The following is a 13,658-nucleotide window of genomic DNA, read 5'->3' on the forward strand; positions in this document are numbered from 1 at the left end:
CCACATCCCATTAACTAGGTTGTTTTGATGCTTGAATGAGATTAAATAAATTAATGGCCATGAACAGTGCCTTCAAAACATGAAAATGTTTTAATAAATACAAGCTGTCCTCATGCTATATAAGTATTTAATATATGTATGTACAGTGGGTGCAAGAAACAGAATCTATGCCTTTGGGGTTGGCTTGGGGTCATAGGGTGGACCGAGACTGTGAAACTCTGGGCTGCCCAGAGAGGATTCTACCATCCTTCTCCCCAGCTGCTGCTGCTTCATTATTTCCAAAGTATATTTCTGTGGTGCTCCTAACTTTCAAAGCACTCATGTCATTTCACATTCATGCCTAAATGTCTTGGTACGATTTTTATTGAATTATCAAATTCACTCAAGCAACCCACCTCTTTTCCTTGCAGACTTCTAAGTGGATGTCATTTACTTACAATGTTTATATTGTATTATATTTTCATGAGTTTACCACTCATGAAGCTGGAGGGAGACAGAACACAAGTGTAGGTTGGGTAGAACTGCATTCAGCAAGTCCCCTTAGATGATGTGCTCCTAATGTCCACAAGAAGGAGGAATTGCAGCATGAGGGAAGGAGGTCAGACTTGGGGAAGAACACTGATGAGAGCCACATTTGCCAAGTCAAGAATGAGACTCCAACAAGTTTATGAAAAGTTCCTTCAAAAGCATGCTAGGAAGATGCTTAGCCTCCAGCACCTGGGGTTCCACCATTCCTTGGTGAAAGAGCAACGCTCTTAGGGAGCTGAGGGCAGTGAACTTCCAGAAACTTTGCATTTTTCTGACATTTGCGAATAGTATAGCTCTTAGGAACTGCATCTTCACATCTGTCTGCTATCACCACTAAAGAAAGAAATGTCAAAACCATGTAAAAGAAAATTGAGGATGTGTAAGACAGAATGCAACACAGGGAAAACTGAGCAGGTCAACCAGGCCGCCTACAGGTGTGAGCACCCAGACTCAGCATCCTTGTATCAGGGAGTGATGCAGGGTGACTTCTTCAAGTCAGGGCTGGCTGGCTTTGTGCAAGGGTGAAAGGAACATAATCTATGCCTTTGGGGTTGGCCTGGGGGCTGTGCATCTCCACTCAGCAGCCCTCAGCCTCCCCATACTCTTTGTCAGTCCAAGAAAGAATGGAAGCATTGTGGTCATCAAAAGAGCAGGGGCTGTGGAGCTGGAGGAATGGAATTTAAATCCTGGTCCCATCACTAACTGGTATTGAACAATCTCAGTTTTTTAAAAAAAATATTTTTATAGACACACAGTCTCCCTCTGTCACTCAGGCTTGGGTGCAGTGGCACAGTCATAGCTCACCATAACCTCAAACTGCTAGGCTCAAGCAATTGCTCTGCCTCGGCCTCCAGGATAGCTGGGACTTTAGGTGCGTGCCACCATGCTTGGCCAATATTTTAATTTTTTGTAGAGATGGGGTCTTGCTAGGTTACCCAGGCTGGTCTGAAACTCCTGGCTTCAAATTTTACCCCTGCCTTAGCCTCCCAAAGTGCCTGGATTACAGGCATGAGCTACTGTACCCAACTTGGACAATCTTTTTTATTCTTGCTGAGTCTCAATTTCCTTATCTGAAAAATGAAGATTACATTATTCTTATAGGGTTCAATTAGAAATTATGGATAAAGTGCTTAGCACAGCCCCTGAGATATAGTAGGTACTTAATCAATAGTAGTTTTATTCACTCACTCATCCATCCAATCATTTTAAGGAGGCAGCCCGAATGTGGCATAACATAGCATAAAGACCTCTTACAAGTCTTCCCTTCTTTCTGCAAATGTGACTTTATCATCAAGGCCTGTTCAGATCACTTTGTTTAAATTGGAAACTTGCATCACACATGCCATGTCCACAGTCTCCCACCCACTCCCCATCCTTTTTGCACTGCCCTTTTTTTTCCCCATAGCACTATCTCTCTCTCTCTCTCTCCCTCTCTCTCTCTCTCTCTCTCTCTCTCTCTCTCTCTCTCTTTATGAGACAGAGTTTTGCTCTTGTTGCCCAGGCTGGAGTGCAGTGGTGCCATCTCGGCTCATTTGCAACCTCCACCTCTTGGGTTCAAGCAATTCTCCTGCCTCAGCCTCCCAAGTAGCTGGGATTACAAGCATGTGCCACTACGCCTGGCTAATTTTGTATTTTTAGTAGAGACGGGGTTTCTCCATGTTGGTCAGGCTGGTCTCAAACTTCCAACCTCAGGTGATCCGCCAGCCTTGGCCTCCCAAAGTGCTGGGATTACAGGCGTGAGCCACCATGCCTGGCCTAGCACTATCACTTTCTAACAGATCACAGAACTTAGATTTGGCCTGTCTCCTCCTGACAGAATCTAAGTCCCACAAAAACATGCGTCTTTGTAATATATTCCTTGCAATAAGAAAAAAAAAAATGGTACATACAAGGTGCCCAATAAATACCAGTTGAATGTGCTAAGGAAGGCTCTGAAATCATTGATTAAACCTGGTTCCAATGCAGTCTTGCCTCATACAGATGTTTGTAACATTTGGCATATTACTCTTAGCCTCACTTTTCTCCCCTGATGATACTGATGATGATGATTTCAATCCCTTGGAGTCCAGAGAACTAAAGGAGATAATGTCTGTAAAGCACTAGAAATAGCATCTAGGGCCTAATAACTGCTAACTAAATGAAAGCTATTAAAATGAAAACTTTCATATTTCTTGATTTTCATGCTAGTGTAGACACACAAGCATTCATCCAGTCATTCCCAGAAACATTCACCCCTAGTCTTATTCTGAACTCCCTTCCCCAATGTACGTTAAACAGCCAGTAATGTGAATTCCACCTCCCTTCTGTGCCCCTCCAGTCACCTATTTCCTGAGAATCACAGACAGCATGATGGCCAATGAGGAAATCCAAAGATTATCACAGATATCTGGCCCCATCATGTTTGACTAGTGCTAGGATCCAGACAGTGTTACTGCTCACAAGTTTATCATCAGCAAATCATAGGACTCCTATGGATCTGTCTTGCAGTGGAAGCCAAAACCATGGTGACTGCCTTCAAGGAGTTTATCAACCAAAATTTTCTCAAGAGTAGAACAAGGCCAACAGCCATCTTAGTCTGCAAATGTGTGTGTGTGTGTGCGCGTGGATTACATCAGTGGAGACTGAGGGTGTGCAAGAGCCAGACAGGTCTCCAGCTCATTCTAGCTGACAGAGACAGCCTGCCATTTCTTCCTAGATCCTGCCCCCAATATAAAAACTTTAAGGCAGAAAAACACAATGAATTACAAACAAGTCCTGTAGACTAAGTTCAAATAGCTCTGTTGTGTGTCTTTCGGTAAAACACCCGGCCTCTCTGAAGATTAATTAATAAATTAGAGACAGGGTCTCACTGTTACCCAGGCTAGAGTGCACTGGCATGATCATAGTTCACCGCATCCTCAAACTCCTGGGCTTAAGCGATCCTCCCACCTCGGCCTCCTGAGTAGTTGGGACTACGGGCATGCACCACCAAAGCCTGGCTAATTTTATTTTTATTATTGTTTATTTTCTAGAGATGGAGTCTTTCTCTGTTGGCAAGGCTGGTATTGAACTTCTGGCCTCAAATGATCCTCCCACCTTAGCCTCTAGAGTGGCTGGGATTACATGCATCAGCCACAGCACCTAGCCTGAAAATAATTGTAACAGGCAACATGTGTTGCATACTTACCATATGCCAGGTGCTTTATATATTTTGGTCGTTTGTTCAGCCATTTGTTCAACCAATGTTTATGGAGTGCCAGCTTCACACCAGGTGCTGTGGATACTGCAATGAACAGGACAGCCCACCTTCCTATCTTATTGAACTTTAGTAGTGGAGACAGAAAGCCAGTAATCCGTTGCACATCTCTTTAATCATAATTAGTTATTTATTCATTAAAGAACATGTATTAAGCCTCATACTACTTAATCAATGAATTGTGATCACTGTCACAAAGCAGGAGTGTATGAGGTGTTCTCTGAAAATGTATCCTGGGAGGGTGGGTGGCTCGACTGGTCTGAAAGTTCAGTCAAGCCTTTTTAGAAGAAATGACATTTTAGTTATAAAATTGAAGGATGAAGAGGGTTAGTTCTGTGGTCCCATTTTGCAGATAAAGAAACTAAAGGTTAGAGAAGTCATATTACTTGTTCATAAAACCACTTAGCATTTGATGGATTTCAGATTTGGAGCCTGGTTTTTCTAATTCAAATCTGTGGTTCTTTCTATCAGGCTAGTGTTCTTAGACTGAAGTATATGTCAAAATTAACACCAACGACTTCTGCAAAATCTGCGTGCTAGGGTTCCTTCAAGAGATTCTGATTCAGGTTGAGGGTAGTGGCTCTTGCCTATAATCCCAGTACTTTGAGAGGCTGAAGTGGGAGGATCATTTGAGGCTAGGGGTTTGAGACCAGCCTGGGCAACGTAGCAAGACCCTATCTCTACAGTTTTTTTTTTTTTTTGAATAGCAGGGCATGGTGGCACACACCTGTAATCCCAGCTACTTGGGAAGTGGGGACAGGAAGATTACTTGAGCTCAGGAGTTGGAGGCTGCAGTGAGCTATGGGCATGCCACTGCACTCCAGCTTGGGCAGCACAGTGAGATCTTGTCTCTATTTAAAAAGAGAGAGATTCTGACTCAGTAGGTCCAGGGAAACAAGGAAAGTGAAGGCATATTTAAAAGAGCTTCCCAAGTGATTGGGATGCAAAACTCTAATAATACCACTGTCTAGGTCTTTCTGCCTCTCTACCCCAGGACTTAGTGACAGCATAACATTTTGCAAGAAAACACACTGGGAATGAAGGCTCCACCTATCACTAATGGTCTGTGTGATCTAAAGGAAGTTTCACATTCTCTGGTCCTCAGTCTCTCCACAAGAATATGAGTCCGTCAGTACTTCCCAATCCTGACTATACATTAGAATCAACTGGAAAGCTTAAAAAAAAAAAAAACATTCCTGTGTCCCACTTCCAAATAACTGCTCCAGAATCTCTGGGGAAAGGACCCAGGCAGAGATATTTACTAGAAGTTTCCATTTGATTTAGCACTAGATGATCTCAGAGGTCCCCTCTGACTTGGAAATCCTCTACGTCTACAAAATCCTTCATCCCCTCCTGCCTGGAGAATTGAGAATGAGGGAGACATGACGGAAGCTCAGCTTAGGGGGCGGGGAATGGGGGAGCAATGCATTGCCAAGACCTGCTGCTCCACGCTGGCAGTGTCTTTGTGAAAGAAGTAACCTTTTTTTTCTGACTGATTTATGTGACAGTTGGAAAGCAGTCCCCAGAACAGCCTGTTCCTCCCCTCAGTGCTATTAACATAAGTATGTGCATGGGGCCTTCAGCTCCTGCTTCTCTCTGTGTACAGGAGGCTTAAGGGGCCTTGAAAGCCGGAGGCCGAAGAGAAATCAGAGGAGAGGAAGTGTTGTTACAGGCACAAGAATGAAAAGGGGAAAAGGACAGGACGTTGCTAAGAGACAATGTCAAGCTGGGCCATGGGATTAACAGCCAGTATCAAAGCAAGTACTTAATGGTATGTTCTTCTAGTAGGGCCTTTTCCAAGCATGAGCGAAGGGTGAGATTATCAAAGTAATTCCATTCCAAATTGGGCGTAAAAGGCCCCTTTCCTTCTTGGGTAGGACCGAAATGTTAAGTGAAAATTAAGAGATTTGTTTAAAAAATTGTATCTTCCATCTTGGGGTAAAGTAAACTAGATTCTTCACTGTGGAATTTTTCTGGGTCTTTAATATGCTAATAAGCATTGAGAGTCACTGAGTAAGCTGGAATTTGCACACATGCTGAAATAGTTTGCGACCTTTTTATTTAGAGAGCTCAAGTGTTTTCCAAGACATATTTGGGAAGCCCAGGTATAAAAAACAACTAATTTAATATTTAATATTTCTGTGCTAATTGTCTGACATGAATTATTTCATTTAATCTAAATGATGACCCTATGAGTGAGGTTCTTTTGTGTCCTTCTTTGCACAGATGGAGAAATTAAGGCATTGACAGGTTAAGTAACTTTCCCCAGATGACACAGCTAGTGGACAATCAAGGAAACGTGGGCTCTGGAGTTGAATCAGGATCTAGACTCAAATCTTGGTCCTGCCATTTGCTGGAGGGACATGTTTAGGCAAGTTAACTAACTGCTCTGAGCCTCGGTTTCCTAACTGCAAAATGGAAAGAATAAAATGTACCTTGGAGACTTGCTGCAATTAGCGATAATGTATATAAAGCATATAGTAAATATCCCATAAATATAGATATCATTGTCATCATTTCTTTAATGTTCAAAAAGGGAGTTTATAGCGGTATCCAGAAAAGAATATATGTTTTGATTAAATAATGAAAAAAAAAATCAGCAGTAGAATTAGACATGTATCACTCTTGCTATTTTGGGTGCCAAACCTGCTTCTTCTCAATCACCAGCTGGCATTGAAGCATTCTCATTTGGGGCATATAAATGGGGATGTGGCAGGCTTGGGGGCCTCATGGGGTGGAGTTGTGATTGGGACCAGGGGTTTGGGGAGGAATTGTTGGCTCCTATCTGGCTGACCATCAGAGTCCTTGAGGAGCTTGTTAAAACATAGTCCTAAGCCCTGGCCATTGTGCTTCTGAGTCCACGGGTCTGTGATGGCTCCTGGGAATATGTAGCTTGTGAGAACTTCCAGCTGATTCTGAATATTGGCCTGCTTTTAAAACCACTGGACCTGATGAAGACTTGGAAAACCTTCCTGCTCATTTACCCTGCGAGGACTCAGAGGAGCCTGCTATGGTTATTTTCAGAGTCCAGAGAGTCTGTGGCCTTTCTTTGAGCAAGAATCCAATATCATGGCAATTGAGGAACAAATTTTCTCTATGCTTTGTGGTCAGTACAGTGGCCTGGGTAGGTGAGTTAAAGGACCGTGTGAGAAGTGGTTCATTAATGATAATAGCATATTCTTGGGCACTAAACAGGCCTGGGTTCAAATCCCAGGTAAGGATTTGGTAAGGGGTTCAAATCCCTGGGTAAGGGAGGGAGATATACAACTGTTCAGTTAGGACAGTGGCAATAGCATAAGGAGCATAGCAGGTATGTGCCCACCCTGGAAAGTCATGATGTTATAAATTGTTACTGTCTGTGCTGTCACCTTCATGATACAAATGAGAAACCCAGCAATATCTTGAATTACATTTTAGTAACTGTTTTCAAGACAACAGGAAATAAAAACATTTCTGTATTCTTATATATTGACATATTTTCTTTTCTTGAATCAAATGCAAGTGAGTGGTATATTAGTGGCTGGCTTTAAATTAATCTTGATTTCACTATCGAATAGACCGAAAATTCATTAAGATATTTCATTTTTTTCTTTAAGTCATGATTTCAAGCTTCCTAAATATTTATACCAGCCTTTTGTTCTTAGGGAGAAAGAGAGAGGGCTAACCTTGGCCACTGTTGTCAGCTTATGGTTTTAACATACTCCTTGAAATATTTCATACTTGGATATTAAATTCTTCTTAAAATATCACTATAATAAAGTATGTTCTGAAAAAAAAATCAATCTCAGCGCTTCCTTTTGCTAGCTGTGCCATCAGCGGCAATATTCTTAAACTCTCTGAACCTTAGTTTCTTCATTTCTAATTCAAGAATAACTCTGTTCCCAATTTTAATAGGATTCTAGAAGGATTAAGTAAGATAACCCAAATCAAGTACTGGTAAAAGGCCTGGCACATAATAAAGGCTTAGTAAACCATTGCAGTCATTATCATTTTGTCCAAATTCAGTTTATTTATAATCTGTATGTCTGTGGACAAATCACTGTGCCCTCCTGTGTGTCGTTTTCCTCATTTGGGAAATAGGAATAAGGATACCTAACCATAGTGTTGTTGTAAACATTAAATGAGAGATTACTACATGTAAAACACCTAGCACCATGCTTGACGTACCGAAAGTATTTAACAAATGCTAGCTGATGTTATTTTTAAGACTGACAGGTGTTCTTTGTACTTGGGTCTCTTAAGTCATTCATTCATTTGAAAACACATGTCAGGAACCTCCAATATGAAAGAAAGCACTTGATATAAATTCTTCTTCATGCATTTGGCCACCCTAAAAACACAGTGCCTTAAACGTATGATGTTATCTCTTTCTGCTCTTAGGAGGGCATCCCAGGAGAAGGCAGAGTCCGGGAGGCAGATGTTGGGAAGCAAATCCTGAACTCATCAAGTCCCATAGCCCCTTTGTCTATGGACCTTCTGCCAGCATCTTCTGTAAGGTATGTTCTTTTACCCATGGTTGAGTACCACTGTGCACCATGCTAGGTACTAAGAACAGATTGATAAACTAATAGGCATGATCTCTGCCCTCATGGAGGTTCTAGGTAAGAGAAAGGACTCCCCTTTTCTTGGAGTGCAGAGGCTGGAAGTTAAGAGGTGTATTCGGCAGAGGCCAGACAGGTGAGTGAAAATGACGTGTTTAAAGAACTGAAAGAAAGTAACTATGGCTGAAACATGACAGGAGAGAAGTGATGTGGAGAGAAGAGATTGGAGAGGTAAATGTAGGTCCCATATGCAGGGTCTTCAAAGCAAAGGACATTGAGAACCCATTGCAAGGTTTTGAACAGAAGGTGGCATAATCAGATTTGGGTTTTAGAAAGACTACTCTGGCTGCCTTGTGGGGAAGAAAAAAATGTATGTATGGAGTGGGATAGAGGAGGGGTACTTAAGTTTTCTTATGTCTGATGGCACAATAATTGCTCCATCATCTTGGGTTGAACCCAAGGGTAGTTGGGGAGGTAGGAGAGCAGGAGAATGTAATGTCAAATGTGGCCATCACTTACTGGCATTGAGAAATATGAGGTATAGTGCTCAATAGATATTACATGTGTTTCTTGTGGTGGGCCAACAGTCCCTACCTTCTGCTATTCACACTCTTATATAATCCACTCTTCTTGAGGGTGGACTGATCTAGTGACTTCCTTCTGGTGAACAGAATACATCAAAAGTAATGAGATGTCGCTTCCACACTTGCGTTAAAAAAGACTGTGGCTTCCACCTTGTGGCATTCTCTCTGTTGCTGTCACTTACTTGGTCTGATGAAGCTCTCTATGGAGAGGCCCACATAGCAAGGAATTGAGGGCAGTCTCCAGTGATCAGCCAGTGACTACTGAAGGTTTCAGTCCAACAACCTATGAGGAACTGAATCCTGCCAGCAATCAATGACTGAGCCAGGAAATGGATCCAGCCCCAGTTGAGAGGACTATGGCTCTAGCTGGCACCTTCCCTGTAGCCTGCGCAAGACCCTGAAACAGGATTCAGGTAAGCTGTGCCTAGCTTCCTAACCCACAGAAACTGAGAGATAGGAAATATGTGTTGTTTTAGGATGCTAAGTTTTAGGGTAATTTGTTACACAGCAACATAGAACTAAGACTCTACTATATGATGTCACAGAAGGCAAGAGAGGTACAGTATTGAGAAGAGAAAGTGACTAGCATTGTCAAATGTGACAGGGAGCTCAAAGATAACCCAGGACGGTAAGGAACGAGAAAGCATTGAGTCTGGCAAGTAGGCAGGTAGCATGATTTGCAAGGAAGCAGTGAGAGTACGCTGGGTGGGCTGGGGTAGAAAAGGTAGGAGGCAAGTCATCCATGGGTTCATGTTTAGATCCTATGTGATGCAACCCAATGTAAAGCACCATTACTGCTGCAGGTGGAAGTATGATCTTGTGAGGATAAATAATGTGATCTGTTTTTGCTTTCTATTTCTTCTTCAAATTCTTGCTTCAATCTTATGATCCTGAGCTTCTAAAAACTCTCCTAAAGGCATCTATTAATGAATTTAGCATCCGGCTTTGCAGTGCCGATCCAACTTCTTCATTATCTTTCTCTGGATTCTGTTCCCCTGATACACTTCCTGTGCCCCCAAAGTGCGTCTTTTCTACGCATGATCTGGTGTCTTTGGAGCCAACTTGGAAACAATGTGGAAAATCTATCCACGGTGACCTGGGAGTGTGAAGTCTTGATAGAGAATCAAGTTCAAGTTGCTTGAATTTGTTACCTAGGAAAAACTTCATGGACTGTCACATGACACCCCAGGTGTCTCCCCTCTCTCTTAGCCTTAACTGTTCCCATTCAGCTCAGAGCAGGGGATTTGGAGACACCACTGAATTGGTGTGTGGCTTTGAGGAAATGACTTTACCTTTCTGAGCATCAGTTTCCTCTACTGTAAAATGTTGGTAGGAATATATCTTTCTCTTAGGGTTGTTTTGAGGAGAATGAAAGGAGCTGACATGTATAAGTAGCTGAGCAAGAGCTTAACACAAACCCTTTTCTGAACCCCTTGCTGCCGTGATACGGCAGCTAACCTCGAGTTTGCTTACCTGCATGACAAACTCGAAAGCATTCTAGAGACTGCCAGGCCAGCTACCTGAAACATGTCATAAACAGCCAGGGGAGGCAATTTGCTTTCAAAGAGAAACAGACAGAAGGAGTCAAAACAAGACCGTGAGCAGTGGGTCCAGCCCCGAGCCAGGGCAAATTTGGCACTTGGCAGTAGCAACAGCAAAATGTGCACCGCCCACAGAGTATGCCTCTGCAGGACCTCGCAAGTTCAGGACTGTCCTGAAACCTGTATTCTTCACATGCTTGTGGAAAAGATCTGTCAGGGTTACCCATGGTACCTGGACTGACCTATTTTTAAAACTAGAGTTGCTTGGAATTACCTTGCTCTAATTTGATTTTTTTAAATGCCATAAAGACCTACACCTCCTTCTGTCAACAGAGTTTGTTTTCTCTCTTTAATTCTCTCTTGAGGGGTGTGGAACAGATGCAAGGGCTGCCTGAGAAAAGTATGCAGGACACTAAACAGCTGTCGCCAGCACTTCACGGCACAAAAACTTAGAAAATGACTTGATGCTGGCTGCTGGCATATGAGTTGCCATTCAGGAGTCTTCCCTGGGATACTTATTTTTGTGTTTTCTTTCTTAGAGATAGTTATTGAGTTCCTGGGACATAGATCCTGGGCTTGTACCCTGGATTGTGATGTGGCTGGCTCCATTTCATTGTTGAGTTTGCGAGTACCTAACTGATTGCCTCTTCCGAGAGGCCCTCCCTGTTAGCCCTATCTAAGCTCTTATCCCAGTCCCCTTCATGGTTACTTGCTATCTCAATAACCTGTTATATTGTTGTCTTAGTACTATCTGACATTTGTTTATACTTACTGCAGTAAGTTGTCCGTTGCTCCCCGTAGAATATAGCTCAGTGTGGGCAGCAACTTCATCCAACCCACTCATCTCTACGTCCTCACCTACCCTATGGTGAAGGAATGATTATTATTATCTCCACTTTACAGATGAGGAAACTCAGGCTCAAATAAATCAGATAGGTTTCCCAAGTTCATAGAACCAGGATTAAGATCAGGAAATACGGCTGCACTGTCCAATATGGTAGCCACTAGCCACATATGACTATTGAGCACTTGAACTGTAGCTAGTCCAAATTGAGATGTGATATATACTGGATTCAGTACAGAATATATACTGGATTCAGTATGGAATACATACTGGATTTTGAAGACTCAGTACAAGAAATTTTTAAAAATATCTCATTATTAATTTTTATATTAAATGATGAAATGATTATTTTTTATATACTGGGTTAAACAGAATGTTAAAATTAATCTCAATTATTTCTTTTTACTTTCTAAAATGTGGTTACTAGAAGTCTTAAAATTACATATGTGGCTCAAGTTGTATTTCCACTGGACAGCATTGGTCTATACCTTTAATCACTTCACAGAGTATGACCTGAAATGTTGGTAGACCTGAAATAGTGTCTCTATTAGTGCTAATGGTAACAGTAAAATTCAGACAGCCATCCAATTTAGAATTCCCTCTTCTCCTTTCTAAAGTTCACCTGTTAAGAAATAAAAGCAGTTGTTCTTTAACCCACATACATTAGGTATCTACTCTAGGCAGACCACTGTGCAAGGTGCTTCTTAATACGGTTAGAACCTGAATTAATCAGGAAGAGACAGAAACCCAATCTGAACTACCTTAAGCAAAAGAATAAAATGGGATGATTAGTTGAAAGAGTCTTGGGGTAGCATATATTTCAAGGATGAGCTTAATGAACAATGCCAGAGATGGGACTCAAAATCCATTCTCTCCCTCTCTCAGTTCTACCTCTTTCTGAGTGTTGGCTCCATTTCCTTATATCACCTTTTCCCCATGGCCAGAGGCAGGATTGATGGCAGCTCCCAGGCTCACTTTTTCCCAGATTCATCATCAGAGTCAAAGGGGTACCTCTGGTGTCAACTTCAGACAGGACTTGCATTGGCCTATGTTGATCACGTGTGGGTCTCTTGGGCCAATCCTACGTGGGGCATGATGACTGGCCTAGTTGGGTCACATCCTCACCCATGTAAACAGGTGGGTGTGTTAAACTGATAGGCAACTCCCATTAAAACCAAAGGATTGAAGTCAAGGAAAGAATATTTCCCAACTCAAAGGGGATTCTTTCTTGATGAAAGGAGATAAGGTGAACCTACAGAATGATGGATTCTCAAAATCTTTCTTGATGTCATTGTCTTCTTTGTGGGAATGAATTTGAGAAATTATACAAATCTTGGTTAAAAGTGAAAATAAAGACATTAGTGCTGAGGCTCCTAAGATATTAGAGAAATTCGTTAGAAAAATACAAAGAGCATAGAAGTCCTTTTGTGGATGGCATACAAAAATAAATAAGCATCTCAAGCATGAAGATCCCTGTAAAGGTGCCTGCCTTGGCTGAGAGCGGTAGGTCAAGCCTGTAATCCCAGCACTTTGAAAGGCCAAGGCGGAAGGACTGCTTGAGGCCAGGAGTTAAAGACCAGCCCGGGTAACATAGTGAGACTTCCTCTCTACAAAAAAATAAAAACATTAGCCAGGCATGGTGGCAGTCACCTGTAGTTTCAGCTAATCAGGCTGAGGTCAAAAGGTGGCTTGAACTCAGGAGGTTGAGGCTGAAGTCAGCCGTGATCACCCCATTTCACTATGGGAAAAGAAGGGAAGAAAACACATACTAGCCTAAGTGACAGAGCGAGACCCTCTCTCTGAAAAACAAAGTGCCTGGCTGCCTTTGTCCATTATGACTATGTTCAAGGCAGTAACAACTGAATGCAGAGACCGGAACAATGAATGTACTTGACTTCTTATCATTGTTGGAATATTGCTGCTAACAATTTATTGAGCATTAACAGTACAGAACATAGTATTAAAAACAGTTCTGGTCTAGTAGATGAACAATCTCATCTAGGTAATATTTTCTGGTGAACAACATACCCCTGAAATATCCCTTTAGAGGAACTAAAAACTCCCACTCACAGTCAAAACGTCTCCCTTTTTCTCAGAAAAGAGACTTGTTGGTTCTTATAGAAGAAAAAGTTTTTCTTCCTCATTCAGGATTCAAATCTCCCATTTTCAGCCTCATGATATAAAGCTGTCAGCCTTATTGTCATCTAATCACCAACTTCAACGTCCAGGAGCTTATCTTTCGTTTTTCACTTAGTCATGGGAATGACTTTTGGACACGTTTCATTAAAGCTGAGGAAAAGAGAGATTCAGGACTTGAAACATAATTCAGGTTGAATATGCAGACACTAAAGAGATCTTGGAATAATTTATAAGCCAATCCATCCA

General features: G+C 42.0%; 1 long non-coding RNA gene across 3 annotated transcripts in view; it reads left to right on the forward strand.

Moving 5' to 3' along the window:
- Positions 1-11,469, forward strand: part of LOC129058560 (uncharacterized) — a 235,289-nt gene extending 223,820 nt beyond the window's left edge. For 2 of the 3 annotated variants that reach the window (XR_010139193.1, XR_008523728.1), the window contains exon 3: positions 8,144-11,469. This is a non-coding gene — a long non-coding RNA (uncharacterized LOC129058560). The remainder of the gene's footprint in view (positions 1-8,143) is intronic. The other variant, XR_010139192.1, reaches the window with a different exon arrangement.
- The last annotated feature ends 2,189 nt before the right edge of the window (positions 11,470-13,658 follow it).

The sequence above is a fragment of the Pongo abelii genome, chromosome 2 (genome assembly GCF_028885655.2).
Source record: "Pongo abelii isolate AG06213 chromosome 2, NHGRI_mPonAbe1-v2.0_pri, whole genome shotgun sequence".
In the NCBI taxonomy this organism is placed as follows: Eukaryota; Metazoa; Chordata; class Mammalia; order Primates; family Hominidae; genus Pongo; species Pongo abelii.